The sequence below is a fragment of the Salvia miltiorrhiza genome, chromosome 1, assembly GCF_028751815.1.
Source record: "Salvia miltiorrhiza cultivar Shanhuang (shh) chromosome 1, IMPLAD_Smil_shh, whole genome shotgun sequence".
Lineage (NCBI taxonomy): Eukaryota > Viridiplantae > Streptophyta > Magnoliopsida > Lamiales > Lamiaceae > Salvia > Salvia miltiorrhiza.
In genome coordinates this window covers 16,694,424-16,697,309 of record NC_080387.1, presented here as the reverse complement: position 1 = coordinate 16,697,309, position 2,886 = coordinate 16,694,424, and the positions used below count along the sequence as shown (strand labels likewise).

The 2,886-nt window shown below is 47.7% G+C and overlaps 1 pseudogene; it reads left to right on the top strand.

Annotated features, from left to right (window-relative positions):
* The first annotated feature begins 251 nt into the window (after positions 1–251).
* Positions 252–2,202, top strand: LOC130987324 (protein PAL OF QUIRKY-like; annotated as a pseudogene).
* The last annotated feature ends 684 nt before the right edge of the window (positions 2,203–2,886 follow it).

Here is a 2,886-nt window from a genome sequence, read left to right as displayed (position 1 = left end):
TAATCATATTTGACCTGTTTATTTTATCTTTTTTTATACAAGCATCCGAACTACCATTAATTCAAATTAATTCCTTATCCTTTTTTTTAGAAAAACATTGAATTAAAATCTAACTTTTACAGAAATAACCCAAATTTAAGGTAAATGAAGCACAATAGAAGTAGTAGAATACAATTTATATATTAGAAAAATGTGAGTGGATTAATAGAAAAGGAAAAACAGCTGGAGTAAGGAAGAAATATAAAAAGAGGCGAAAGTGGACGCAAAACCTTCCCCAAAATAATTAATAATCGCCTCGACTCTCTAACTCTCTCTCTCCTTGAATGGAGGCCCCACCACCACTCCTCTCCGCCGCTCCTCCCGCCTCCGCCGCCGCTTCCACGGTGGCCGTTTACGCGGATTCCGTCGACTCATCACCCCGCTCCTGCCACACCGACTCCTGGGACACCGAGCTGCCGCCGCCGCAGAAGCTCCGCCTCATGTGCAGCTATGGCAGCCACATAGTCCCCCGCCCCCACGACAAGTCCCTGTGCTACATCAGCGGCGACACCCGCATCATCGTCATCGACTGCCACACCTCCCTCTCCGACCTCCGCCACCGCCTCTCCAAAACCCTCCTCAACAACCAATTGTTCTCGCTCAAATACCAGCTCCCAAGCGAGGATTTGGATTCCTTAATCTCGGTTACCACTGATGAGGATCTCGAGAACATGGTGGAGGAGTGCGACCAGCTCAATAATCTCGGCGGGATGAAGCCCGGCCGCCTCCGCCTCTTCCTCTTCCCCCAATCGTCCGCGAACATCGAACAGCTCCTCGTCGAGACGGCGTCGACTAAATCGGACGACTGGTTCTTCAACGCTCTCAACGGCAAGGCCAACACGATGTCGGTGGCGGCGAGTGATCGTGGTTTCTCGGAGTCTTCTTCGGTTAATTGTCTCCTCGGATTGGACGATGAATCGGTGGGAAAGGCGACGGCCGCCGGAAAAGATGCGGAGGGTCAAATTGAGGGACCGAAAGTTGGGGAAAATGGAAATAGTGGGACAAATAAGGATGTGCACTCCGTGCCCGATTCTCCAATGCTGGAAACTACGTCGTCGTTTGGGTCCACTTCGAGCTCCCCATCGGTGGCCAATTTTCCGCCGATTAGGGTTCATCTTGACGAGAATCCGAAGATGGGAGTGTTGGGAATTGAGGATCAGCTTCAGCAGATGACTGTGGGGGTGGCGGCTAATGTTAATTTTGCGGTCACTCCGAATCCGCAGATTTCTCAGGCTCAGTTTCAGCAGAAACAAAGTGGTGGCTTTGAATTGGCTTCTCCAGATTCCGTTTCGAGGTGCGCCGTTTAATGAATTTGTGATAATTCTTTAATACGTGATCCTAGTTTCGTAGAATATATGTTCTTGAATTCTGCAAGTACATTTGCATAGATAATCTGAATTGGGGTTTTTTGATGATCTGAAATCTGGTGATCAAAATGCTAATAAGATTCAGATGCAGCAACAAGTTCAAGAGTCTGGTTATGTTATATCGAACCAATATGATCAGAATCACCCTCAAATGCATCATCCCCAACAATTTGTTCATTCTGGTAACCAGTATATACTCGCTGGAGCAATGCCCTATGCATCATATTACTCCGTTTATCCTTCCCAGCAGCAGCAACACCATCAACACCAGCCCGTGCTCGACCAGCAGCAGTTCTACTTCGTCCCTGCTAGACAGCCCCAAGCTTATAACATGCCTGTACAGCAACAAGGTTATAGCAAAATGGCGCCAAATGCCCCTTCCAGTCGCCCTCAGGCGTCTCCTGCTGCTGCAGTCGCCCCTCATGTAGCTTACAGCCAGCAAGTAAATGCGCCTTCCTCCAAACCTGAGATGGCTGCAGGAGTCTGCAGAACGGCAGCTGGAGCAGCTCAGCATATGGTGCAAGTCCCATCTAGCCAGCAACATCAACCTCAATATGTGGGGTTCACTCAGATTCATCATCCCTCTCAAATGATGGCTCCTTCTTCAGCATCCAATTCTGCTTATACGTGTGAATTTACTGATCCGGCATAGGCTCAAATGTATTATACTCAAGCTATGCCACCACAGTTCTCTGCTCAGTACCAGACCATGACAGCAGCCCCTCAAGGCATTTCACCTGATGCTTCGTCTCAGGCTTCCTCGGAGAACATGAAGCAACCAGTCAGGACTATGTAGCAATGACGAAAGGTATGTTTGGGCTACTGATGAAAAATTTTGCAGCAGTGGGTTTGAACTGGGAGAAGGCCTATCTTCAGATTCTTGCTGAAGAGATGAAGGAATCCCATTCCACCAGACATCTGCGTCAAGGAACCAGAGTTTCGGCACTCATTCTTTACGGTGCAAAAGAGACTCAATACTTCTGGAAGAACACCACTCAAGTGTCTTCCACCATCCATCTGTTCGAAGGACAGAAAAGTTTAGCCAAAGGGAATGTCAGTATATCAACTGAAATCCCTCTCCTCACTTTAGAGCCACGATACAAGACTCGAGGCTCGATCAAAAGAAAGTTCGACAGCTTGTCATCTCCAGTCAAGATCTCACTTGACACTCCTCAAAGATCACTCAATGAGGATCATGAAGAAGTCGCACATAAAACTTCAGAAGAAGTGCTAATTCCAAGCACTGAAACGACTCAGCAACAGTCTCCCACTGTTCCTCAACAAGATGAAGGAAATCAACAGCCAGCGGAGACACAAGCAACCGACGCCAGAGGAACTGATTCAGAAGAATTACCTCTCAGAGGATTCTTCCCCTTCTGTCTGGAAGGATTCAACAAGAAGGCAAAGTTTGATGAACCTGCTGACATCAATGCCGCATCCTCATCCTCAGCCACTTTCAATCAAACTGCCCTTCTCAAAA